At 41.7% G+C, this 27,343-nt stretch overlaps 1 long non-coding RNA gene across 1 annotated transcript; it reads left to right on the top strand.

Annotated features, from left to right (window-relative positions):
* Positions 1-15: 15 nt before the first annotated feature.
* Positions 16-27,343, top strand: LOC110741398. Its single transcript, XR_002517540.2, has 3 exons — positions 16-1,440; positions 18,549-18,717; positions 25,261-27,343. It is a non-coding gene; the product is annotated as an uncharacterized LOC110741398 (long non-coding RNA).

Below are 27,343 nucleotides of genomic sequence, written 5' to 3'. Positions count from 1 at the left end.
TACATCACTGTCAGAGCAGGCTCAGAAACGCAGACGGACGCGCGGGGGCGCGAGGGGGTCAGCCCCGGAGAGAGGCCACCCAGCTGCAGGCGCTGCCGGGGTCTCGTCGGGGCTGCTGGGAGCGGCCGAGGTTTGTGCCGCCGCCGTCCCAGAGGTTGAGCGGGGCGACCTGACCCGTTTCCGTGCCCGGGGAGGGTCTGGGGCGCGAGGCTGCCAGTGACCGGAGTCGGAAACCAGGGTCGTTTTGCCCACCGGGCAGCCGTTGGAATGTCCGAGCTCGGGCTCCCAGTCCGGGATCCGAGGGGTTAGGTGCCAGCTGGAGATGTCCCTCGGGGACCCGCACCCTTCTCCAGTTACAAATTCGAGTGACTGACGGCAGGCCGAGGGGCTCCCCGACCGCCCTTCTCTCAATCCCCTGACTCGGGGTTCAGGGGGCTGTGTGCCTCGGGGAGCCGGTGCCCGAGGACTCCTTTGGTCCCGGCACTGGGCGGTGGCGCTGCGCGAAAGCGCTCTTGCAGCGGAGCGACTGCGCCGCGGGAGCGCACAGAGCCAGCGCCCAGGCGGAGTGGGTTAGTGGTGAGGGGTGGGTGCCGGGCTAGTCTGGGCCTTGGGTGAGTCCTCGGAGTCCCCGTGGCTTTCCAGCTCCAGGCTCGTGACAGGGTGACCTTGGAGCCGGGATTTCACTTCCACAGCGCCGTTGTGCCAGGCGGACAGGGAGAAGGGTTCTCTGGCCCCCAGTTCACGAGGAGAAGTGGCCTTGTCCGGTCAGGACCACCACCCTACGACGCCGCTCCGGCTCTGGGCGATTCTCTCCTCCCTTGCTGAAGCAGGCGTTGAGATCCTGCGTTCCTCCCGCTCTGGTAGTTGGCAGAGGCAGATGGACTTCTCTGGCCCCGGGGGCAAGACTGGCTTTGGCTATGATTCTTCAACAGGGCTGCCCATTTAGGATAGAGGAGGGCGGTGGAGAACAGGTTGGTGAGCGGTACATGCTTTCATGTCAAGACACTGCTTTACTGGAAAGAATTTTCACATCTGGGTCTTCCCCACTTAAACTAGCTGTATGTTCTTGGGCAAGTGACTTAACTTCTCTGAGAATCAGTCGTCCTATTTGTAAAATGAGATTAATACCAAATATATGAGGGAACATTGTGAGGATTAAATAAACGTAAAGTTCCTAGCACAATGCTTGGTACATAGTCCGTGTACAAAAATTACACACACATGCACACACATACACATGTATATGTATATATATTTGTCATCATAATTAGTGTCTTCATCATGTATGACAGAAGCCAAACAAATCATAAAGGCTGTGGGACTAATGACTTTTTATCCACTAGGCAATGAAGAACCCTGAATGTATTTTAAGCAAAGATCAATATAAAAACATTCCAGTTTGACTGAAGGGACAGCAGGTGAGAGCATAGGTTGGAGCTGGTAAGTCTGGAAGCTGGGAGTCTTGTTAGGAGGGCAGTTCAGTATGCTGGGCAAGACATGATGTGGCCTTAACAATGTAGGGCTGGTAGAGAAGTTAGAAGAAAGCAGATCTGAGGGTATTTAAGGGTTGAATGAAGTGTCCTGGAGCACAGTGAAGTGAGATGAAGGGAGGAGCCAAGGCCGACTCCCAACTTTCTCACTTTTAAAGGTGGATCAGGAAGCAGATCCTTCTCATTTTCCACTCCATCATCTATTTTGTGTCTTTTGTACTCATGATCATTAGACAGCTGCTGCACCTTTAGGCATAGAATCATTTAGGAGGGAAGAAAGGAGAAAATGCAAAGGGTAAAAGTGAGGTGCCGGTTCTTTGGCCACTTTTATGAGGACAATAATAATTTTCCTGGCGGCCCCACCAAGTAGATAGGCATCTGCTTATAATCGACCAGAGATGGATGAGCTTTGGGATACAAAGGTACCTGGGAAATTGTTGTTTATTTATTTACCAGATCCACTGATGGCCTGAAAAAAGGGTTTTGTTTAAAAGGAAAAAGGGAGAAAGAATACTGGGGAAGCAGCCCGCTACATGTGTTACAACTATTGAAAACTTTTCCGTTCTTAAAACCCTCTCCTTTACTGACACCATTCTATCCTGGTTTTCTTCCTATCTCCCTGGTCACTCATTTGTAGGCTACTTTATAAACTCCTATTTTATTTATTTTTATTTTAACAAACCCCTTAGATACTGATGTTCTGTGGGTTCTATTCTTGCTTCTCCCCTTTCCTGATTTCTCTTCTCTTCCTTTTCGTTCTATAATAGCCTCAAACAGCCTGAATAGGCTGATGACTCCCAAAACTCTCTCTTTAGCTTTGTCCTTTCCCCCCAGCCCCAAATCTGTAATATCCAACTGTCTGCTTGATATCTCTAATCTGGGTGATACGCAGACACCTCACACTTGTTAGGGATTTTAGACTTCAGGGATTTAGACTTTAGCGATTTTGATCTATGGGGATTTCAACATTAGAGGTTGTGGGGTTTGGGATTGTGTCCTTCGGGATTATGTTCCAAACCCAACCCCATCATCATTTGCCAACTGAGAATTATGTGCAATTGTCCTTTACTCCGTTCTCTCCCTAACAGCCTACATCCAGTAAGTCACCCAAGGCATTATAGTTTTACCTTCTAGGTCCCTTGATTATCCCCTCTTCTAGTGGTGATCCTAGGAAGATAGCTTTACCTTCCTGTGTTTCAACTTCTTAATGAAACAAAGACTTTGAATGAGGTGCTAGGTAAGATTCATTTTAGCTCTAACATTCTTTGCAGTAGTTACTTCTGCAGGGTTGAACTAATGTCAGTGTTGTGGAGGTGTTTCAACAATAGTGCTGGAAATAAAGTTGGGTCCTAAAGAAGCAAGATTGCTGAATGGAGACCTCCTCTCACTTGTACAAACATCTAATTCTTTTCTGATTTTTAAGCCATGCAGTTTATCTACTTAGGCATTAGATAAGACCCATGCATAAAACCACAGGAAACTTCAATTGCTGTTTAATTATAAGCCTCATTTTCAAAGCAGTTCCTTCTTAGAGGTAATTTCACATGGTCTTTGAACAGCAGGTATACTTGCCCAAGTCAGCAGCAGCAGTGGGTAGGGATTGGAGACATCGCTCAGGGTCACAATACTCAGAGACAGATAAGGCTTTCTTAGTATTTAATTTCTTGCCTCTATAGACTGATTGCACTTGGATTGTAAAACCTTAAGCAGTTCTTGCAATCTTGTAAGCATATACAGCCATGTACAAAGGCTTTTTATTAGAAGAGCAAGGAATTCAGGCTGAAATGAGACTTTGGCATGTGGGTGTTTCAGAAGGAAACAGAACCTTTTATTTCGGAAATTATGGAAATCATGGCATGCTAGCCTTTGAAGATACCTTGTAGTATATCTACTCCAACTTCTTTATTGTACAGGTAAAATCCAGAAAGGTTTCATTTGTCCAATATAACTTGAGTATTTATTGTGTGCTTAGCATTGTGCTGGGTGCCAGGGGTACAAGTCAAATAATGACATGGTCTGCCTTTGTAGAACTCACGCTCTCAGAGCAAGTTATGTGTATGTCAGAATAGGATAGATTATGTGGTGACAACAAAAGACCTCCAGCTCTACAGAAGCTACATGCTCATAATATTATACATGTCTGTAATAGGCCAGCTGCTGCCCTTCTCTGTGCCATCTTCACTCTGAGATTCAGATTGACAGAGCAGCGTCCATTTGGGACATGGCCAATCTTGTAGCAGAGGGACAAAAGAGCAGGACAAACCACATGCTGGCTGGTAAAGTGTACTCCCTAGACTTTGCCATCACCCCCATCTCTCAGGTTCCTCCTCCTTTCACTTCACTTCTTCCTTCCAGCTCAGCTATCCAACCCTGAAGGGATAATAGAGACCAGGTCTCATGACTCACACCCGTAATTCCAGCACTTTGGGAGGCTGAGGTGGGCAAATCACCTGAGGTCAGGAGTTCGAGACCAGACTGGCCAACATGGTGAAACCCCATCTCTATAAAAAATACACAAATTAGCAGGTGTGGTGGCATGTGCCTGTAGTCTCAGCTACTTGGGAGGTTGAGGCAGGAGAATTGCTTGAGCCTGGGAGATGGAGGTTGCAGCGAGCCGAGATCGAGCTATTGCACTCCAGCCTGGGTGATAGAGCGAGACTCCATCTCAAAGGATAGTAGAGTTTTTGGAACTCCTGAAACTTTGAAGGTTAAAGATGGACATTTTTGTCTAGTACCATACAAATTCTGTAGTTGTTTTCTCTGAGACTGACAGATGTTTCACATTCTTCTGGAGACTCATCTAACATCAATGTCTTACTCCCTGGTGTGGGCTCAGTCCTTTCCTAGTGTGATGAAAGGAGCAGACAGGCCTGGAGGTACAGTAAATGTGATGGCCAAATAAAGCCTGGGCCTGTATTAGCTTGTTCCTTCTCTAGACTTTTCCCAATGTCTGTCTGCCCTCTTGTAGTCTTTCTGTCTCTTCCGGGTTTGAATTTTTAGGTCTGGAGCCTGAAAACCCATGAAACATGGATCCTGCTTACCTTCTCTCTGTATTAGGAATGCTATTTTGGTTGTAGTAACATAAACTAGAGCTAGCCTGAGTCAGAAAACAAGAAGAGGTCTTTTTTTGGGGACTTTTCTGAGCACACAAGGGCAGGAATGTAGCTGAACGTCTGAAGAGAATCAGAATTGGAGACTCAAACGCTACCAGGTATTTCTCTCAGATGTTTATTTCTCTTCTGTCTACTTTGTTCTTCTCTTTCCTTGTACAGACTCATTTCCTCCCTTTATCTGGTATCCATGTGGAAAACCATGGCCCCAGTAGCTCCAGTGTGTCCACGTTACATATCTGGTCACCTAGAGGCAGACAAGGTGGTGATCTCTAAATTTTAAAGTCCCAGGGAAAGAGTTCATTGTATCATTTTGGGACAGGTGCCCATTCACAGTCCAGTCAGCTGTTAGGTGACGTAATTGCCAGGAACTCCTTTATTGTAACAACAGGATAGGAGGGGAGTAGTGGCCAGAGGAAAAGAGTGGAGTGATTTTCTGGTGGCTGAGCTGTCAACTGAAAATGTACCTGGTGTATATTCTGCTACGTAACATCCTTCTAGAGTTTAAAGTCTTTGAGAGCAGAACTCATAGCTCCAAATTTCATATAGGGATTGGGGGCATATCTCATAACAAGACAAATTATAAGCATAATATGCTCTGCTAAAGGAGAGTATCAACAAGAAATGCATAGAGCTGAAGCCTAGAAAACTAGGAGGTTTCATTGAGATATATTAAATAAAAATGGAATAAATGGCATATTTATTAGTGGAAAGACTGACTATGGTAAAGATTCCAGCTCTTCCCCATTTAATTTATAGGTTTAGCACAAGTCTGATTAAAATCCCAAATGGAAATTTTCTTGAACCTTGAAAAAATGGCTTTTAAAGTTCATCTGGGAAATCACACATATAAATAGTAAAAATGGTTTGAGAGAGAAAAGCAATAAAGTCAGGGCTTTATTAACCACCTATGAAACTAAATTTAATCACTACAATAATTAAAGCTGTCTGGTATGGCGCAAAAAAAAGTCACACTTATCAATAGAGTAGAAGGGAGATGTTGGAAATAATACTATGTATTTATGAGAATTTAGTTCAAGATAAAGGAAGCATTACAGACCCAATGGCCTTGAGAAAATTGACGATTTTGGAAAAAAGATCCTGTTTTGGGATAACATTAGGACCATTCTCCACCCCCTGCCCCCAGAGAAAGATAAAATTAAAATATTGTGACTGTTGTCTACTGTTCCTGAGTCAGTTATATACATATTTGTTCCTTTTTTTTTTTTTTTTCTGAGACAGAGTCTTGCTCTGTCACCCAGGCTAGAGTGCAATGGTGTTGTCTCAGCTCACTGCAACCTCTGCCTCCCAGGTTCAAGTGATTCTCCTGCCTCAGCCTCCGTAGTAGCTGGCACTACAGGTGTGTGCCACCACATTCGGCTGATTTTTGTATTTTTAGTAGAGACAGGGTTTCACTATGTTGGCCAGGCTAGTCTCGAACTCCTGACCTCATGATCCGCCTGCCTCAGCCTCCCAAAGTACTGGGATTACAGGTGTAAGCCACCGTGCCTGGCCCATATTTGTTTCATTTTTAAGAAAGATAGATTACAGATGGCTGGCAGTGGTGGTGGCTCGCACCTGTAATCCCAGGACTTTGGAAAGCTAAGGTGGGTGGATCACTTGAGGTCAGGAGTTCGAGACCAGCCTGGCCAACATGGTGAAACCCCATCTCTACTAAAAGTACAAAAAAAAAAAAAAAAAAAAAAAAATTAGCCGCTTGTGATGATGGGTTCCTGTAGTCCCAGCTACCCAGGAGGCTGAGCCATGAGAATTGCTTGAGCCTGTGAGGCTGAGGTTGCAGTGAGCCAAGATCATACCACAGCACTCCAGCCTGGGCAACAAAGCGAGACTCTGTCAAAAAAAAGAAAGAGAGAGAGAGAGAAAGAAAGATGACAGAAAAGATGGAGAAGAGGCAAATTATCCAGTGTCTCATACCGAAAGCCTCTTTGTTAGGAATTATGATGGGGAATTGCCTGTGTTTTCACTAAAGAACAAAGAAAAACAAGTTTTAATATTCTGAATGAGAATTATAATTGGATATAGTCATGAGTTTACAATTTCTGCTTTAGGGGAGTAAATAAAAAGGATCATACAATGGTGTCCTTTTGAAACAGTCCATTACTTCTGAAATGACCAAGAAGCTTGACTATGGGTTAGGGACAAGCACCCTTCGTCTGCCTTACCCACCAAGTGAACCTTGCTTGTCTGGGAGACCAACAGGGCAGTGAACAATTCCCAACTTTGGAAGAAGGTAGGAAGGTGTGCAGGGTAATGTATTAGTCAGGGTTCTCCAAAGAAACAGGTATATTTTTTAAAGTTGGCTATGTGATTGTGGAAAGTTTGTGAGTCCAAAATATGTTGTGGAAGCCAGCAGTCTGGAGACTCAAGAGGGAAAGAGGGAGTTGCAGTTGAGTCCAAAGGCAGTCTGCTGTAGAACCAGGAAGAGCAGATAAAATCTAAAGGCAGTCTGCTATAGAACCAGGAAGAGCAGATGTTGCAGATAAAATCTGAAGTCAGTCTGCTGGAGAATTCCCTTTTGCCTGGGGGAAGTCAGCCTTTTGTTCTATTCAGGCCTTCACATAAGGGGATGAGGGCTACTCACCTTATGGAGGGTAATCTGCTTTACTCAAAATCCTGTGATTTAAATGTAAAATCATCCAAAAACACTCTTACCAAACATTCAGAGTAATGCCTGACCAATGTTTGGGCACTGTTTCCCAGCCAATTTGACATATAAAATTAACCATATTATCTATTAATTATTTAGATAATATCTGAATGATGCCTGGCATTGCTTTGAATAGGAATTAAAAAGTAGTGAAAATTCATTTGTTCTGTTTCTTAGTGCCTCCAAGTTCTCTGTTGGTACCTTTTTAGAAAGAGAGACGGGGGTCTTGCTCTGTTGCTCAGGCTGGAGTGTAGTGTCTATTCACAGGCATGATCACCGTGTTTTACAGCATCGAACTCCTGGGCTCGAGTGATCTTCCTGTCTCAGACTCCCAAATAGCTTGGACTACAGGTGTGTGCCACCATGGGTGGATTCTATTGGCATATACATTTTAAAGTACGGACCAGCTTAAATATAGATCATTTGAAATTAGTCACCCTGAGGAACAAAAAGAAAAAGAACGAAAAAGAATAAAGAAAGTCTATGGTACTTATAGGACACCATCAAATTAATCAATACATGCATTATGGGAGTTCACGAAGGAGCAGAGAAAGAGAAGGGAGCAGAAAGCTTATTTAAAGAAATAATGATAGAAAAACTCCTCAAATCTGGGGAGGGAAATGAACATCCAGATCCATGAAGACCAAAGAACTCCAATTAGATTGAACGTAAATAAGTCATTGCCAAGACACATTATAATCAAATTGTCAAAAGTTAAAGATGAGAATTTCAAAGCAGCAGGAGAAAAGTGATTCATATGTACAAGAGAACCTGCAAAAGACTATCAGCAGATTTCTTAGCAAGAACTTGCAGGTCAGTGGGAGTGGGATGATATATTCAAAGTGCTGGATTAAAAAAAAATAAAACCCTGCCAATCAAAAACGCTTTAACCAGCAAACCTCTTCAGAAATGGAGAGATAGACTTTCCCATGCAAACAAAAACTGAGGGAATTCATTACCACTAGACGTGCCTTGTAAGAGATGCTAAAGGGAGTTCTTCAAGTTGAAATAAAAGGATGAAACATGAAAAAATATGAAAGTATAAAACTTACTAGTAAAAAAAAATAGTCAGATCCAGCCAACTCAAATATTATAATGGTGGTGTATAAATCACTTTTAATTCTAATATGAAAGTTAAAGGACAAAAATATTAAAAATAATTACAGCTACAATAACTTATTAGTGGATACAGAATATTGAGAAATGAGATGTAAATTGTGACAACATTAACATAAAATATTGAGGGTGGAGTAAAAGTATAGTTTTTGTATGTGATCAAATTTAAGTTGCTATCAGGTTAAAATAGACTATTATAACTATAAGCTGTTTTATGTAAGCCTTATGGAAGTTACAAAGAAAAAATTATCTGTAGTGGATAAACAAAGATAAAGAGAAGGAAATTGAAACATACTATCACAAAAAATTATCAAACCACAAGGGAAGACAGCAAGAGAGGAATAAAGAAAGAAACTATAAAACAGAAGACAATAAACAAAATGACAACAGTAAGTCCTTACCTATTAATAATTACTTTAAATGTTAATAGATTAAATTCTCCAATCAAAAGGCATAGAGTGGCTAAATGGATTAGAAAAAAATCCCACCAAGATCCAAGTATATGATGCCTCCAAGAGACTCATTGTAGCCTTAAGGACACATATAGACTGAAAGTAAAGGGAGAGAAAAAGATGTCCCACGCACATGGTAACCAAAAGAGAGCAGGGGTGGGTATACTTATATCATACAAAATAGACTTTCAGTCTATTTTGAAATTAGAAGAGACAAAAAGGTCAATTCATCGAGAGGGTATAACAATTGTAAATACATATGCACCCAACATTGGAGAATCTAAATATATAAAGCAAATATTAACAGAAGTGAAAGGAGAAATAAATAGCAATACAATAATAGTAGCAGTCTTTAATACCCCACTTTCAACAATGGAAATATTATCCAGACAAAAAAAATCAAAAAAGAATCAGCAGACTTGAACAACATTATAGACCAAATAGACCTAACAGATATATACAGAGCTTTCCATCCAACAGCAACAAAACACACATTCATCTCAAGTATGTGTGGAACATTCTCCAGGATATATCATGCCAGGCCACAAAACAAGTCTTAACAAATTTAAGAAGACTGATATCATATGAAATATCTTTTCGAGCCACAATGATGTGAAACTAGAACTCAATAACAGGAGGAAAGTTAGAAAATCTATAAATACATGGAAATTAAACCGTGTGCTCTTGAACAGCCAATGGGTCAAAGAAGAAATCAAGAGAGAAGTTAGGACCGGGTATGATGGCTCACACCTCTAATTCCTAGCACTTTGGGAGGCCAAGGTGGGCAGATGGCTTGGGCTCAGGAATTTGAGACCAGCCTGGGCAACATGGTAAAACCCTGTCTCTACAGGTAGCACATGCCTGTGGTCTCACCTACTTGGGAGGCTGATGCGAGGGGATTGCTTGAGCTGGGGAAGATTGCTTGAGCCTGGGAAGCTACGGTGAGCCCAGATTGCACCACTGTACTCCAGCCTGGGCAACAGAGTGAGACCTTGTCTCAAAAACAAAACAAAACAAAAACAAAAATAAAGGGAAGTCAAAAAGTATCTACTGTAAGTGCTACCTGAGCCTGACGGTGATGGTTTTCCCAAAGCTTTGGAAATAAGGTTACCCTCTGAGTGTTTAAAAAAAAAAAAAAAAAAAAAAAAAAAAGTACACAATGAGAGTATCCAGATGGTGGATAAAACCCAGACCTTGTTTCTTCCTCCTGGAAGTGAGCTGTCCATAAGAAACAGAAAGTAGCCCGTCCCTTCACATGGAAGGCATGTTCGACTCCTCCTCCTTTTTGGCTAGCATGGAAAATGCTTTTTGGCTACATGGCATATCTTGAGGTCTTTAATTTACTGAAGTCACACAAATATGTGTGACTGAAGAGTTTTGGCATAAGGGGAACAAGGAGGGCTTCCATGGTCTAAAATTATCCCGTTTCTGATCTGGGTGCTGGTTAAATGAGTGTGTTCTATTTGTGAAAATATATTCAGATGTACACCAATGGTTTAGCTCCTTTATGTATATGATGCTTCAATAAATGTTAATGTAAAAATTAACAATAATTTATTGTATATTTTAAATTAGCAAAAAGAGTGGAATTGGAATATTCGTAACACAAAGACATGATAAATGCTTGAGGTGATGGATATCCCAATCATGCTGATTTGAATATTACACACTGTATACCTGTATAAAAATATTACATGTACTCTATAAATATATACTACTATTAGATACCCATAATAATTAAAAATAAAAAATTTAAAGTAAATAAATGAAATAATAAAAGGAAATCTGAAAAAAGTGGAATTTAAAAGGGATGCTTAAAAATCTAAAAATAGCCAGGCGCGGTGGCTCAAGCCTGTAATCCCAGCACTTTGGGAGGCCGAGACGGGTGGATCACGAGGTCAGGAGATCGAGACCATCCTGGCTAACGCGGTGAAACCCCGTCTCTACTAAAAAGTACAAAAAACTAGCCCTGCGAGGTGGCGGGCGCCTGTAGTCCCAGCTACTCGGGAGGCTGAGGCAGGAGAATGACGTAAACCCGGGAGGCGGAGCTTGCAGTGAGCCGAGATTGCGCCACTGCACTCCAACCTGGGTGACAGAGCGAGACTCCGTCTCAAAAAAAAAAAAAAAAAAAAAATCTAAAAATAAAACCCAGCTTTTTAGCATTTGTACTCTATCATAGCCATTGAAATTATTTTAACTCATTAATATGAATCATTTTGTGCTCAGAAATATTTGAGGCGTAACATTCTAAATGGTGCTTTTTGCTGTTAACACATTAACATTATTGCTATCTATTAAACATATTTGACAAAATAAAATTTCTAATCCAAAAAAATTAATGTAAAAATGTGTGCAGACAAGTGCTTCTCTACCTACCGGTATCATGTCTTCCAAATTAGTAATAAAAACTTAAACCAATTGCCATTTTATCTTTTGAGCCTAACTTTCAGAGAAATGTCTTATTCTACCCAAGATTCTTTGATTTCAAGGAAGAAAAAGCCATTTGAGGTAACTCTAAACAAGGAACACTATTGAAAGGATACTGAAAAATCTCACCAATTGTAAGGGCAGGAAGTACTGCTGGCTTTGGGCATCTGGATATTGGCATCGTTGAAGGGCAGTCACTAATGGCACCTCTCTTCACCACGTGGTGCTGAAGAAATTGAGGAACAGAACAAGGGAGGCCAAAACACAGCCTTTATTACTGATGAAGACTGGGCTTGAGGATGTGGCTTTCACTCTATTAGCTAAGTATGTTTGCTAACTCCAACCTCAGAATTCAGTTGACTTTACCTCATTCTGAGAAAACTGGACCTGGGTAGACCCTGCCTGGAGGAGGAGAAGATGCCTTCCATGTGAAAAGACAGGCTACTTTCTGTTTCTTACGGACGGTTCACTTCCAGGAGGAAGAACAAGCCACGCACACCCAGTTATTCTCCCAAATTTACCAGCTAGATAAGAAACTCACCTCAGAGTAGAGAGAAGCCAAGACTGCATTAGGAAGAGTCCTTCATTATGGGAACCAGGAATAGGGACAAAGCCCTTCCTTTCATGGACACTGTGATTGAGTTACTCCCTTTCTCCCAGTGTCTGTGTGTTCTCTCATCTCAACCTCTCAGCACATTTGCTTTGTCCCTGTCGTTCTCCCCTGGCACATTTGCTTTGTCTCTGTTTTTCTCCACTTCTTACTCTTACTCACGGCCTGATATGGTGGCCTTACTCCCTTAGTTTACCTCACTATCCAGCTTGGCTCCCACAGCTGACACACTTGCCCTCCCTATGTCCCCACTGCAAATTTCCAGCTCATCTTTTAAATCCAGGCTGCCCAAGACTCAAGCTAACAGCCAGTCAACTCGTTCATTCACTTGGTCAGACTAACGAAACTCATAGGAGGCTGGTATATAAACCAGAAAGCCACTTCACTGATCTTCAAAGAGAGATGTTACTTTCCAGTGACTCAAATATTCACATCTTTGGGAAACCATAGTGGAAATCTGAATTTGTGATAATAAGCATTATTGACAATTTGTTAAGTGGGATAATGCTTTTTGGCTACATGGTATATCTTGAGGACTATAATTTACTTTAAAATAATTCAAAATGAAAAATAAAGTATAAAATAAGGGGAGGCATCCATTTTGATAAACAGTTTGGTACCTTCTTACAAAATAGAGTTACCATATGACCCAGAAATTCTGCTCCTAAGTATCTACCCATGAAAAATGAAAACATATATGCACATAAGAACTTGAACACACATGTTCATAATAGTATTACTCACAATAGTCAAAAAGTTGAGACAATTCAAATGTCTATCAACTGATAAATGAATAAACAAAATATGATAAAACCATGCAGTGAAATGCTATTTGACAATAAAAATTAACAAAGTATTAATACATGCTACAACGTGGATGAACCTCAAAAACATTATGATTAGCAGAAGATGTCAGACACAAAGCAACACATGGTATATAATTCCATTTGTACAAACTTTTCAGAAAAGGCAAATCCATAGAGACAGAAAGTAGATTAGTAGTTGCCTAGGCCTGGTGGTGGGAATGAAGAGTGACTGTAAGTGGGCACTAGGTCATTATACTTTCCCTTCTCATGGTCAAGCAAATGCTCTGTGTCCATTTCATGAAGATACTGAGAACCTACTATGAGCTGGGCATTGTGATCGGTGCCACGTCTCATCTCCTAGAGACTGTTGGGTACAGTGGAAGGAATACTGGCTTAGGAGTCACAAAATGTGGCTTCTTGTCCTGGCTCTGCTGTTCACCCACCAGGTGACCTGACCCTGTCACTTGGTATTTTACCTTGTTTTATTTAAGTGCCTTATTTGGGTGTCTGGCTACAATGATGGAGGGGACATTTGTCTGACTCTTCTAGACAGAAGTCTTCTATATTTTATAATATTTTATAATGCCTTTTTAAAAAATTCATTTTAATTGCTCACCCTTTATGGGCACAAATGCTTATAGTTCTGGCATAGCACTTACCATAGTGTATGACAATTTAATCTCTCTACACATTGGTACAGACTGTGAGCTTCTCAAGTGCAGGGAGGCCTCCTCTGTGTGTGAGCTCCAGCACCTGACACACTGGCCCAGAATAAGCAAGCACTCAATATATGTTTGGTGAAAGAATAAATGAGTCTCACTGGTAAATGGGGATCCTAGCAGACACTGCAGGTGCCAGGGCTAACCCCTTGGCATTCACCTCCTCACTTAGGCTGCTTCCTGAAAACTCCTGTCACCCTGAGCTCTTTTTCTGGCCAAAGGAGAACACTGGCCTTGGGGGCAAGGAAAGCTGGATGTACCAGAGTGAATAGCTCTGGAGCTGCCCTCGACCAAGGATGGGTGGTGAGTCGATGGATAAAACCCCAAGTTCTTCAGCCCATGTTTGGGATAAATAAGGCGACTCTGGTGTTTCTCAGAATCTCCAGGAGAATTTGTGCTCCAGTTTCCCAGTGGTAACTGACTGATTTCCTACCCCGAGTTGCTTTCTTTCCCCTCCCTATCTTACTTCCCCACACCCTGTCTGTGCTTTCTAGGATCACCTCCCAAATAAACTACCTGTGCTTAACTCCGTGCCGCAGGGTCTTGCTTCTGGGGAACCCAAATCCTGCCTACCTTAAAGGATTGTTGGGATAAGCAAGTGGAAAACACTTATAAAAGGCTTTGAGATCTAAAAATATAAGTGGTATTACTCTGGGCATGAGTTGTTCTCAAGAGGAGTGTGGTAGGTTGAATAATGGTCCCCATAGATATCCAGATCCTTATATCCAAACCTGTGAATGTGACTTTACAGGGCAAAACGGTCTTTGCAAATATGATAAAGGACCATGAGATAGTAAAATTATCCCAGTATGCTCTAAATGTAACCACTAGGGTCCTTACAAAAGGGAGACAGAGAGAGAGCTGACTCAGAAGAAGAAAGCAATGTGACCACCGAAGCAAGATGCACTGCTAAGCTGCTAAGTCTAAGCTGCACTGCTGACTTAGAAGATGGACGCAGTGGCCATGAGCCAAGGAGTTCAAGGAATGCAGACTGGAAAAGGCAAACAAACAGAAATCCAAAATCATTTTCACTGGGCACAAAATCTAGGTGTTGGACTTCCGACACCTGTAAGAAAATAAATGTGTATTGTTTCAAGTCACTAGGCTTGTTACGGGTGCCATAGGTAACTAACACTAGGGGAGTCCTGCTTGTTGTGCCCAACCCACTCCAGCAGGTGGCAGTGTGGGGCGAAGGGGTAGCAGTAATTTCCACTGGTCTCCGGAGAACCCTGCTCACTCCCTTTCCTGCTGTCCTCAAATAATATAAGACCAGTCTGTGCTGTCTTCGCCCCCTTGGAGGCCAGTCGTTAACCACAGACTCAAGAGAAATTTCCACTATGTTTCAAGGACAACAAAAAGAAAGAGTCAGGGTTTTTATGGGCTAATGGAAGTAAATCAACAAGCTCTCAAATTAAATCATAAATATGCATTGAGAAAGCTGAGTTGAGGAGCTCGGAAGGTTAGCCCCAGTTCCCTGCTGTTATTAAAATTGACTTTAATGATCAACCGGGTTTCTTATCATGTTAGGACTCATATCCCAAAAGCAACAGCAAGGTTCTTATGGTCGTTGGGGACTCTATGTTCTCCTTTCATTTGCAGCCCAGACCACGTAGAGCTCCTCTAAAATGTGCTATGACTCCATCCTTCTTCCGTTAGGATTCACAATATGCTGGGAATCACCACTTCATTCTTCTTAGTCAATGTCCAAAGCTGGACTTTATAGAGATTTAAAATAAAATTTTGGGATAATCAAGGAAATTTGAATATAAATTGATACTAAAGAATCATTAATTTTGTTAGGGTGATAGGCATGATGGCTATGTCAGAAAACATCAATATTTTTTAGAACTTCACAATGACCTATGTAACGGATGAAATGATACAATAGAAGGGAAGAAAGGAGGGAAGGAGAAAGGGAGAGAGAAAGGAAGAAAGATTCCACTTCTAAGAAGACAGAAGGAAAGAGGTAAAGAAGAAAAGAAAGAAAGAAAGAAAGAAACAGGAGGAAATAAAGAGAAACAAATGAATTGAGTATGGATAAAGCTTGAGAGTTATTCGGTTGGTGCAAAAGTAATTGCGATTTTTGCCATTACTTTCAATGTAAGTGATGAGTATATAGATTAATATTAAATGTAAGTGATGAATATATAGATGTTCACCATATGATTGTGTGTCTTTGCAAATATGAGATTTGTTGGAAAATTTAAATGACTAAAAAGAATATTTAAAAAGACTTCCAAGACAGCTGCAGGAAATGATTGTGAGCATGGGCTCTGGAGTTTCTTGGTTTTCAATCTGGGATCCTATACTATCTAGCTGTGTGACCTTGGGCAAGTTACTCAACCTGTCTGTTCTCAGTTTCCCTTTAGGTAAAATGGATTGAATAATAGTACTTACCTCAAAGAACTGTTGAAGAGAATCAACAAGATGATATTCCTGAAGCTGGGAATAGTGTCTGGCACAGAGCACTATAAGTGTTTATTATTACTACATACTATCATATAATGTTATATAATATCTTATTATTGTATTACTTAGTATTGTCTATTACACTAGTTCAGTGGCATTCAACTGGGAGTAATTATGACTCTGTAGGAGACATTTGGAAATATTTAGAGATGTTTTTGGTTGTTGCAACTAGGGGTGCTGCTGGCATCTAGTGGGCAGAGGCCAGGTGTTATTAGTCTATTTTCACACTGCTATAAAGAACTACCCAAGACTGGGTAATTTATAAAGAAAAGAGGTTTAATTGGCTCATGGTTCTGTGGGCTGTACAGCCTTCTGCTTTTGGGAAGGCCTCAGGAAACCAACAATCATGGAGGAAGGTGAAGGGAAAGCAAGCACCTTCTTCACATGGTGGCAGGAAAGAGAGGGGGCGGGGGAAAGCGCAATTTTTAAACCATCAGACCTCGTAAGAACTCACTCACTGTCATAAGAACAGCATAGGGGAAATCCGCCCCCATGATGCAATCACTTCCCACAAGGTCCCTCCCCCAATATTAGGAATTACAATTCAACATGAGATTTGGGTGGGGACGTAGATCCAAACCATATCACCAGGGATGCTGCTAAATATCCTATGCTGCAGAGGACAGCTCCACAGCAAATAATTATCTGGATCAAAATGTCAGTGGTGCTGAGGTTGAGAAACTCTGCAGTAGTGTTAGTAGGACACTGCAAAAAATATTTGAAAATACAGATAAGCAAAATAAAGAATAACCATTATCCATAATTTCACCATGCAGGAGCTGTCACAATCCATAGCTATCTTCATCAAAATTAAGATGAGTTATAAAGAAAAAGCCCCTTTATCTCACTGCAGTGGGATACAAAGACAGTCATGACCTGGGTTCATTTCTCCAAAACTGTCACAATGTGAGGAAAGTTATCCAACTTATTCATACTTTTGGGAAATGTACCATTTGGCATTTGACTAGGCTATTACTTTCTATTTGAATGAAAGTGAATGAAACACAAGGAAACTATTTGAATGATCTATATAAAAAATCTTGGTGGGAACCTACCCTGATACCATTTTTCTGAAAAACAAAACAAACAAAACAATACAACAACAAAAACAAAAACAAAAATCAAAAAACTTGGCAGATCATATCAAAACCCTTTTAAAAGTCCACATTCTTTGAATTAGCAATTCCACTTCTAAAAACTTATACCGAAGAAATTATCAGAAAACATGCAAAGATGTCTGTACATTGTTTACTGCCAACTGTATTGTTTTTAATTGTGAAAAATTGAAAGGACCTAAATTGGAAACAACTAGTCAGTGGGGATTGGTCGATTACCTTCTAGATGTTTATGCGTCATTTTTTAAAAGACAATGTTTTCCTATGTAATGGTTACTGATGTAGAAAGATAGTCCTAATGTATTCAGTGAAAAACAACCACAGGAAAGGCCTGGAGGGCTAGTGTGTCAGTGGGTGTCATGCAAAGGCTATAGGTGAACACCAGCAAGCATTGTGGCAGGGGCTGGAACTCACTGGGAGAAGGGTGAGAAGAGGCACCCCCTCATCTCCAGCACCCTATGGGGGAAGTATGCTTGGGCCAAGATGCAGCTGGATGCATTTGGGGACTGTGCTCTAGCAAGAGAACCTCACCCTCTGTTGCTCTCCTTTTTAATGGACCAGCCTTGTTATTGAGTAACAAATATTTTGTATTCAGATGCTAAGCCAGGTCTATGTTTAGGTGCAGCTCTTTAGGGAGCTTCCTGAAGCCCCTGGAGTCTTTGGCTCCCCGGGTCCTAGGGGAAGTTGGTTTGAGCGCAGCCACTTCTACTGCAAGGAGTGTCAGTCCAAGGTCCCAGCTAGCTCATTGCCAGCAGCCCAGAAAGAGTCGTAAGGGTCAGCAGGCCTGTCTTCCTTTCTCACTTAGTGAAACAGCCATCTTTTTTCAGTCTTCAAATGAGGCGTTGTACCAGATGATCTCTAAGGTTATGATTCTAATATTTTAATCACTGTCAATGACAATTTGTGTTATTACAAAGGATCTGTAAATTTCCCTGGCATTTCACTGGCTGCAGTAGTGAGGTCCACTTGCTATAGTATTATTGGACTAGCAGGGAGGTGCATCTCAGTGTTAGTCAACACTTTCCTGTCCTTCCTCCTCTTTTTCTTCCTGGGTCTTCTCTCTGCCTTTCAGGAGGCTTATGTGGCTTAATTAACTCAGATCAGTGAACTACTTTCAAGAGTGCAAGAGTAAAGTCAATGTCTTTCTACAAATAATAGCTCATTGGAAACTCAAGTCACTCACAGCATTATTAGCAGAAGATATTAGTCTTATTGTGGGTACTTGAAGCCTATTAGTTCTAATGTGCAACATCTGCTCCTCGGAGGAAATCATGGCTCTGGGGAACTCACCTGAATTCCCTGAGTCCCTTGCATAAGGATTTGAAGGTGTGCTTAAGGCTGAGCGACAGAATTGAGGGAGATGAAATTCCTTGAAGATATAACATAGATGTTTTTTGGAGGGATCATTCTCTGGTTGTGGAGAATTTTTTAAAGGCGGGGTTTCTGTGAGTCTTAGGGGAAATGCCCCTCTCCAATTTCTGCTCTCAGGGGGTTGATTGATGGCAGAGGGTGGGAGAAGTCATTTAGGTCCTAGAGAGTGAGGCAGTTTACTTTCTCTGGCTTCAGCTCCCAGGAGCACACTGGGGCGCTACAGAAGACCAGGAGAAAGGACGTGAGCCAGCTTGCAGTCTTAACAAAAATTTCAAACGTCGCAAAGCAGCATACACTCTTACTCTCCAGTTCAGTATTGCCAGCGAAGTCATATTGAACACAGAAGAGGAAAAGAAAGAAAAAGGTAGGACTGTGCACATTGTTTTATTTCTCTGTAGCCAACCTTATCCCAGGAAGACTTGTTTCTTATAAAATCCTTCCAAAGAATGGAAGAGCTCCTAGCCTGCGAGGAGGTGGGACTCCTCGGGAAAGGCAAGTTCATTTTCTTTTTCCCCATAAGCCTTGGTGAAGGGGAGCAATTTTGCCTCTCTCTGCCCTCTGTGCTCCTTTCCTCACTCCATCCCATGATATGAAAAGGAATATCAGGTCCACAGTCAATGGAAACATTTACAAGATTCTGAGAAGACCCAGGAAGCGTTTTGCTCCGTGTAAGTAGGTCTGGGAACAGATCCTCGAGTTTTTAAAGACCCCTCCACACTGAAGTTCAGTCTTTAGGCCCGGCCACCTTGGTCATTGTAATTTGCAGACATTGGTAGTGTTTTTCAGTCTTTTGATTCCACAGTGCTTGTTACTTACATGTATTCACATCAGCCCAAAACATTTCAGAGTTTTACTTTCAGTGGAGTTTTACTTTCAGTGGTGGGTACTGTGAACAAAAAAGTGGGAGTGTTTTCTCAAAGAGTATAGCCCTCCTCTCCTGTCCACTAGATTCTGAGAAGCCTTGGAAACAGCTTTAGCTTCAACTACTGCCCTGCTATTCAGGAGATCCGCGGCCTTGGGCGGGTTATAGATGCTCAGATCTTCTGTTTGTTTTTTTCATCTGTAAAATGGGGAAAATAATATCTAATCCCTAGATACCATGAGGGTCAGATGCGATATAAAATGCTGACTGTATGTGAAGCTCTCAGCAGAGTGCTGGCCCATACCTAGGCATCTGCTGTGACCTGTGTGGGTGCCTCACCTGTCCTGGCAATGGGAGATGCTATAATTTATTGAGTGCTTTTGATGTTCTGGACTCTGTGCTAAGCACTTTGCATTTACTATTTCATTCCCTCCTCACAGCAGCCCTAAGGGTAGCACTGTTAAGTCCCCAGTTTAGAAATGAGGAAACTGAGGCCTAGAAAGGTGGAGGAACTTGTACAAGGTCCTACAGCGAGTAAGTTGGACAGCAGAGTCCAAGTTCTTAATTTATTAGGTGTTGGTTGCTTTCCCCTCCTCGTCTGTAACTTCCTGCAGGTCTTAGAGTTAACTTCCTCCAATTATGATTTTAGATCAGAGAAGACGGAACATTTGTAGATCACCTGCAGAAAAACTCCACTCTGCCAAATTCTCAGTATCTTGTGATTCAAAATAGAGAGGCTGAAAGACACCTCAATTCATCACTCTTTGTCCCTTTTTGCCTCTTTCGTTTCTGACTGACAGTTTCCATCTGAGCACCAAATCAAGGGCTTGGCAATACTATTCATGCCCAAGAACCAATTCAAGTGGTTCTGATTTAATTTTTATCAGGCTCTATTCTGAAAAATCTGGGATACCCTGTGCTCCAGAAATTAATTTCTGGTAGCCACAATGAAAAGAACTGGAATGATAAAGTGAAGCGAGTCAGGAGAAGTGCAGAGGTTACTAGAATCCCTCCTGGGAATCCGTGCTTCTTCACATAACCTAGACAACATTTTGTGGGAGATGTGATTCTTGTTTTTACCCCCATAAAGTTTTAGTGATTCTAAAAGTGGTATGTGTTTATTATGGAAAATTTGGAAAGCATAGAAAAATATAAAAATAAAATTTATATTAATCATAGTTCTACTACCGCTCTCACACAACCACTCGTGGAGGTGTGGAGGTTTATTTGCTTCTAGCTCTCTTTCCAATAGTTCTAATAAATAGTTGGGATCTTTGTAATATACATATATATTTCCCTGTTTATTATCTTATAATGAAAACATTAAATTGTAAATTATTTGCAAGTATACAAATGAAAACTGTGACGCCTGCATAATATTGAGTCAAGTGGAATTGACATTTTAAAGAAGAATAAAATATACCCTATGTTAACTGCCAGTCAGTTTAGAAATAGAACATTGCCAATATTTTAGAAAGCTCCCTTTGTACTCCTACATGATCGCATCCCCCTTTCATCTTGAAGGGTAACCACTGTTTTTGAGAATATTATTTTCTTTCAGCTGTGGTGGACCATTACTTTGGTGGCCCTTTAAATGAACCATGGCTCCCTCTGTTCTGCCCTAGTGTAGTCTGCTGTCACAGTGACTTCTGAGTTTGTCCATATGACTTGCTTTGACCAATAGGACATCAAGCATGGCAGAGAGATTTAATAAGTGCTTGCACATTGAGATAAGATTTTTGGGGAATATTTCTTCTTGCAACCCTGAGACCACCATGCTATGAGGAAGCTCAAGCTAGCCAGGTGGAAAGGCCTCATGGAGGAGATTTGAGGAACCTAGCTGAGAGCCAGAATCAAGGTCCCATACTTATGGCCCCAGTCAGGCTGTTCCAACCAGACCTGATATTTGAGGCAACCCAGCTGAAGCTCCAGACATCATGGAGCAGAGATGAGTGATCCTTGGTGTGTTCTGTGCAAATCCCTGGCCCACAGACTTGTGAGCAAAAAGAATCATGGTTGTTTTAAGCCACTAAGTTTTTGTATGGTTTGTTATGGCAGCAATAAATAACAGCACAACCTCCGTGCCCATCCCTAAACAATACATTATTTAGTTTTGTCTATTTTTTGGACTTTATATAAAATAGAAAGCTACTATATATTTATTTTGGTGATTGTTTCTTCTGTTAAAATTATGTTTGAGAGACATCTCCATGTTCTGTGCAATTGTGGCTCATTCGTTTTATTTGATGAGTAGTGCTTCACAACTATTTATTCATTCTACTGCTGATGGACATGTGGACTGTTTCCAGTTTTGGGTTGTCAGAAGCAGTGTTACTATGAATATTCTTGTACATATCTCCTGGGGACCATGGGCAAGGGTTTCCCTAGGGTATATTCTTAGGTGTAGAATTGCCGGATTGTAGGATATATATGTGCACAGTCAACTTTATTAGACATACTAAATTGTTTCCCAAACGTGTCTCCTTTTGCGACTCCTACTAGCAGTGTATAGAAGTTTCCACTGTTTCTCATCTTTGCTAATAATTGGTTTTATCAGACTTATAAATTTTTGTATATCTTGTAGTTGTGTAGTATCTCATTGTAGTTTTAATGCATCTCCCTAATGACCAATGACCCACTTTTTATTTTTATCCACCATTTGGACCTCCTCTTTTCTAAATTGCCAGTTCAAGTATTTTGCCCATTTTTCTATTTAGTTGCTTGCCTTTTTCATAACAGCTGCTCTTGGCTAGGCTTTGTGGCTCATGCCTATAATCCAGCACTTTGAGAGGTCGAAGTGGCAGGATCACTTAAGCCCAGGAGTTTGAGTAACTGGGTAACACAGTGAGAACCCTGTCTCTACAAAAAATTAAAAAATTAGGTATAGTGTTGCATGCCTGTAGTCCTTGCTACTCAGTAGGCTGAGGCGGGAGGATTGATTAAGCCCAAGAGATTGAGGCTGCAGTGAGCTGTGATAACACTACTGTGTTCCAGCCTGGGTGACAGAGTGAGACCCTGTCTCTATATTAAATTTAAAAAAAAAAGCAAAAAATGCCAAAAATCATATTAGCCATTCTTTATAGGTTCTAGGTATGCCTTTTGTTCCTTATATGTGTTACAAATATCTCTTCTTCTTTTCACTATGTTTTAGGATGTCTCTTTGGATAATTTTAATGCCAGCAAATTTATCAGTACTTTCTTTTATAGTTAGTGCTTTTTATGTCTTGTTTAAGAAATCCTTTTCTACCCCATGGTCATGAGATATTCTCCTATATTTTCTTCTTAAGGATTCTTTTAAATGATTTGATGGTAGGGACTTCATGTACCTGGAGTTTGTTTTTGTGTATGGTAAGAGGCAGGAATTAATTTAGCATTTCCCCCCATGTATATCCAATTATCCCACCACTGGTTATTGGAGAGCTCATCCTTTCCCCCATTGATCTACAATGCTATTTTTGTTATGTGTCAAATTTCCATATATAGTGGGTCTGTTTCTGAGTTCTCTGTTTATTCAATTGTGGCTTTGTCTGTCCTTTCTTGGTTTTGATATCTGGCAAGGAAATCCTCTCATCTCATTCTTCCTCAAGAGTGTCTTGGCTAGTCTTTGTTTTTCTGTGTTAATTTGAGCATCAGCTTATTAAGTTTCACAACATATATATGGGTTTTTGATCAGAATTGCATTAAATCTATACATCATTTTGGATGAACATTCTATATCTATTTGGTTATTCTTAATGTATTTCAATAAAGATTTTACAATGTTCCCTATTAAAGTCTAGCACATTTTTTATTAGGTACTTAAAAATCCTATTGCAAATAGTATGTAATTTTTTGTTCTTTGAACATATCAGAATACACATGATTTCTGTATTCAAAGTTATGTGAGTATGGGAACAAGAGAAGGCGATTTAATAAGTGACACTTTGAAGTAAGAACGAGAAAGATGACCTATGGAAACTTTTGGAAAATTTACTTATTTTTTGTGTATCTATGGATGAGAATCATTTTTATTGCTGTCAGTTATCAACAACTCACAGAGTTATAAAAATAGCTCAAAGACAATTAAAGGTGACCTCAGAGAATCAGATAAATGGGAAGGGTATGTTAATTTTTTATTAAAACGATTTTTTTATTTCAATAGATTTAGGGATAAAAGTGGTTTTTGGTTCCATGGATGAATTGTACAGTGGTGAGGTCTGGGCTTTTAGTGGACTCCTCACCCAAATAGTATACATTGTACCCAATAGGTAACCCTCACCCTGCTTCCAGTCACCCCTCTCTTTTGAGTCTCCAATAAATTTAGGTTAGTTCTATGAGCTTTGAGGTTTTAGTTACGTGTGTTACAATCAGTGATACGGGAGGAGGGCAGGGAAGCGCTGGGTAGAGAAAGGCGCGTCCCTGGCTAGAGGTCCACCCCCACAGACCTAGGTGAGGACAGACATTCCTGTTTTCACCCCCAAATGTTGCATTTTCAAAGACCACTGCGGCCCACCGCGGCTCCACCCTGGGCCTTTAAAAACCCGAGACTCTAGCAAGGCAGAGACACAGAAGCTGTTGGATGATGAGAGGAACACATTGACCGAAAAGACAAGCGACTGGACAGCGGGAGGACGTCGAGGGGAAGAGCACACTGACAGACGCCCGCACCGGGCAGGCCATCCAACTGCGGGAAGAGGCGGAGTTTGGCCAGGGAAATCGGAGGAGAGCTGGGGCCACAGAGCTGCCCAGCTCCAGGGAAGACCATCTCCCTTCTGGCTCGCCCATCAGCTGACAGCTACTTCCACTCAATAAAACTTTACACTCATTCTCCAAGCCCACCGGTGATCCTATTCTTCCGGTACACCAAGGCAAGGAGACGGGATACAGAAAGCCCTCTGTCCTTGCCACAAGGTAGAGGTTCTAATTGAGCTGGTTAACACAAGCCGCCTCTAGACTGCAAACTAAAAGAGCAAAACTAAAGGAGCACCCTCTAACACACGCCCACTGGGGCTTCAGGAGCTGTAAACACTCACCCTTAAACACCTTAAACACTGTCGTGGGGTTGGAGCCCCACAGCCTGCCCGTCTGTATGCTCCCCTAGAGGTTTGAGCAGTGGGGCACTGAAGAAGTGAGCCACACCCCCATCGCATGGCCTGCGAGGGGGACAAGGGAACCTTTCCCATTTCAGTAGGCTTCCATCCAGAAGGTTGTCTGACACATTCCCTCATCAGCCTCAGCTTCAGAAACACACGAATGGTACGATTTTTCCCCTTCATCTCATGTGGTGCTGTGGGAAAGGAGATGTGTTCCAGGACCTACAGGTCCCCGGCACACCCAGCAGCAGCCCCAGATGCTACCTATGCAGACCATATGGCACTTCTTTCCAAAACTATTGCCTCACATAAAAACCCAACAGATATTTCTTAGGGATCTACATTGTGCTTAGTTTTGTGACTGCAAAACCAAATGATAAATAGTTTCTGCCCTTAGGGAATTCACCGTGTAGTGGAGAGATAGAAATATCAATAGGTTATTAGCACTGGATAGGGAAAGAGCTAGAGAGAGAGAAGTACAGATTCCTGCAGGAGCTCAGAAAAGAAGGTGATTGTGTGAGGATGTTTCCTGCTTGCTCCTCCAGGCCTGCTCTCACCCTTCTTCACCCAGCATTCTGCCCTGCAACACTGGCTTGTGTGAGCTATGTCACTGGACTCCTTTGTCTCCCAGTCTCTGGCTGCACTGGTTCATGGGGCGGCGTTAGGTGATGTGAGGTGGAAGAGGAGAGTGAGGTGGGGTATTTATTCTCCTGGCTTCCCCTGCAGTGTGGCCTCCAACAAGAGCCACAGCTCCACTCAAGGTGGCCATCTCCACACCACTTTCCTGCCAGTTCAACAACCACTCTTCCCTTTGCTGTCAGGCCTCAGGTGGAAACAGCCCTACTCATAGCACACTGGGTATGGCACTAGCCCTTGTATTTTCCTTATAAACTGCTTATACCTCTGTAAATAATCCTATAGCAAATCTTTGCCAAATTATCCTTATTTCAGTGTGTCATGTTTTTCCTCCTAGGACCCTGACTAATAGGATGTCTAATCCTGTTGGGGCTATGGGCAGCATGGTGACCCGGCGGGGAGGCTTCATGGAGAAGGTGACATTAAGGTTAGGTTTTAAGAGCGAAACAGAATTTTGTCTAAAATTAGCCTTAATTTCTCACAATTCATGGGCAGTAGTTAAATCGAAACATCTCCAGGAACAATCTCTCCATACTGGAAGTTTTCCTCATCATCGATGGTTCTCCATTTCGTAAGAAAAACTTATTATGAGCAAACAAAAAAGATACCCCAATGATGGTAGTTCTTTTGGCATTTGTTGACTGAAAGTATTTTACAATGTAAAAAACTTCTTTTAAAAATGAATTCACATTTAATTAATCTCAGTAGCACACATGTAGATTTGAAAGTAATACATATATATATGTGAAATATTTTTTAAATTCAGTCTGCAGGTAATTGTTGGCTCACGTATAAGTTTGAGAACTCTTTGAAAAAATTCTCCTAGGGGTTCATGGCCAATGTCAGGAGGCACAGATCTACACAGAGTCTCTATATCCCTCTTCTCTGCTACTGCAGTCTTTCCTGTGCACAGGCTTCCATATCATCAAATATTAAAGATAGAAGGAGAACAATTTCTTTGATCCAATCACTCTATTTTATAGATAAGAAAACAGAGGTGAAGTTACATTTTCAAGGGTCACATAGCTAGAGGCCAAGTCAAAAGGAAAACTTGGGTCCCTTGTCTCCTAGTCTAGAGTTTTGTCTACTATTAAAAATTGTTATTATCGCATGGTAACATTTTGTGTCAAAAATTTGATCTCCCAGTGGCCTCCAGATTGAATAGATGGTAAACATTTCCTTTCTCTTCCTGCCCTCCCACTTTCTGCTCATTCTAAGGCAGCAAGTCCTGGAATGGCATGGAGTCTGCTCTTAGCCAAGGACTAATTCCTACATCACATGAATAGTGGGAGGGACTAGGCTTAGCCCACTGCAGATTAAGGGCAAGAGTGGTCGTCTAATCCCCACCCCCAACCCAAGAGCCAGAGGAATTTAAGTTGGCCATGAGCAGAACAGACAGGTCCTAAAAAGGGAAGAAGCTCCTGGGCATGAGGGCAACTGGGCTGGCCTGAGACGCTCTAGATGAGACTATAGTTAACCCTGTATGAACAGCCATTCTTGGGTCTGCAGAGGCTTTCACAACTCAGGTGTACATGATCATTCATCCCCATGATCCTGTCTGTGTTCCATGAACAGGAAGGTAGATACTGAATCCCTGAGTCTCAAGAGAGGTGACCTGACCAACAGCATTTGGCCTCGGAAGGCAAAATGCAGGGCCAGAACTCAGATCCCCTGACTTCTTATCATCCACAGGCTGTCACTACAGTAGAGTCTACAAGGCAACTTAAGGGCTTGAAGGTGGAGCTTTGCCCACCAGAGATAAATACATTGGCTCATTATGTTTCATTCCTGAAGCCAGAAAACAGATTTGACCCAGTTTGTGGTATAACCTTGAGTAGGAGGGCTCTAGCCAGATAGTGTGCAAGTTTAGAGGACAAAGGTCTTCACAATGAAAAGATCTGACTATTTTTGCAATCAGAGGCATCTACAGACATTTGAAAACTGTTACAGCCCACTGAAAACTAAATAGCCCTTCCGGGAAATGCCTCTATTGTAGGGTGTTTCCCAAGTAGAAAGAACTTGGTCTGATGGGAGCAGTAGTGAATGTTTGTTGTTTTGTCTGCTGAGTTACATTAGACATATAATTTGACTGAGATCTGATGTATTCTTATAGTTCTTAGTCTTCTGGTTACTGCTGATTGGCCAGAGATGAACATGTGATCCAAGTGGAGCCAGTTAGGCTATTCATCCCATTGGCCACAGTGGATTTTCTGGGAATGGGCACCTGAGCCAAGATGAATTAATGAAAGTCCTTTTCTGGGATTATTTTTTCTTGAGTTGTGTCTGGTGACAAAGCTAGGTGATAAGAGCTTGCTGCTGCTACTAGTCGTGTTTCTGGTGACTTGGAGAAGGCTAAGAGAAGAAAACTGACATGCAGAGAGAGGCCGAAATGAGAGGTCAAGAAGGAGTCCTGGTCGCAT

Source organism: Papio anubis, chromosome 13, assembly GCF_008728515.1.
Source record: "Papio anubis isolate 15944 chromosome 13, Panubis1.0, whole genome shotgun sequence".
Taxonomy (NCBI): Eukaryota; Metazoa; Chordata; class Mammalia; order Primates; family Cercopithecidae; genus Papio; species Papio anubis.
Note: the sequence above shows the minus strand (reverse complement) of the source record. Positions and strands in the feature narration are given on the sequence as shown.